Below are 1,232 nucleotides of genomic sequence, written 5' to 3' on the forward strand. Positions count from 1 at the left end.
TATTATTACTTGGTTATTATTACTTAGTTATTATTACTTGGTTATTATTACTTAGTTATTATTACGTTACGATGGCGGCTCAGCTGACTTCGCTGTCCAGTAGAAGCTAGCAGGGTTGTATAGCATCTACCTGATGCGGCGAGAGGCAGGAAGGCGTGCGTCCGTAGATAGAGCCGATATAATGTTTGTGCTACAGCTTCCTTATTTATGGGGAGGGGGGGGAGGGAGGAAATGTCCTTTATCATAGGGAGCGAAGATATCATGAGCTGTCCCTTTATCCGTGGGGTGTAGCGGAGGTAGGGGTGAGATATTCATTTATCTGTGGGGTGTAGCGGAGGTAGGGGTGAGATATTCATTTATCCGTGGGGTGTAGCAGAGGTAGGGGTGAGATATTTATTTATCTGTGGGGTGTAGCGGAGGTAGGGTTGAGATATTCATTTATCCGTGGGGTGTAGCGGAGGTAGGGGTGAGATATTCATTTATCCGTGGGGTGTAGCGGTGAGATATTATGGAGATATTCATTTATCCGTGGGGTGTAGTGGAGTAGCAGATGAGATATTCATTTATCCTTGGCTTATGTAGCGGAAGTGGGTGGAATATTCATTTGTCTGATGCGGTGTAGCAGAAGAAGAGGGTAATATTTTTGCGTGCCCGCACTGATGGCAACAACTCCTACATACTGAAACAATACTCGCGATTTATGTTGTTTTGGTTAGCGTGTGGGATATCAATCTATTCATCTACGTGGGAATTCATCATACCGTCTGTCGCTTCCGTTTCTCTGGTCCTCTGTTCTCCTTGTCTTGTACTTTCTCAGATAAAACACGAATTTTGCAGACGTATTTCAACAAAGCACGCTGGGCTCGGAAATACTTGCGGTGCCATTATTGAGCGACAACACACCACCTGATCTTTAATCATTAATTAATTCACGGCGAAAACATTCGCCGTTTAGGCGAGGAGGTGCGAACCAAAGATGATTCCCATGACGACACAGCGTTTTTGCTTTTTCTCTCACTGAATTCTTCCCTTTCAAATAGCCGCGCAGTGAAAAAACTAATTCTCTCTCGCTCAGTATGCGCGTATGCTCGTATGCACGCGAGGAAGGCGCGGGACGTAAGAAAAGCCTTGTAAGACGGTTCTCGGAATGAAACGTCAGCGGATCGGCAGAACTGGCACTTGTTCGGCTACTTGTCGCCTGCTAAACCATGCGCCGTATTTGCGACTTTTTC

General features: G+C 45.7%; 1 protein-coding gene across 1 annotated transcript in view; it reads right to left on the reverse strand.

Moving 5' to 3' along the window:
* LOC106814360 (RUS1 family protein homolog) overlaps positions 1 to 1,232 on the reverse strand; it is a gene marked incomplete at its 3' end in the record, with an annotated part of 7,318 nt that overhangs the window by 4,913 nt on the left and 1,173 nt on the right. The gene's annotated exons all lie outside the window — the stretch shown is intronic.

This window comes from Priapulus caudatus, unplaced genomic scaffold, assembly GCF_000485595.1.
Source record: "Priapulus caudatus unplaced genomic scaffold, Priapulus_caudatus-5.0.1 Scaffold912, whole genome shotgun sequence".
Lineage (NCBI taxonomy): Eukaryota > Metazoa > Priapulida > Priapulimorpha > Priapulimorphida > Priapulidae > Priapulus > Priapulus caudatus.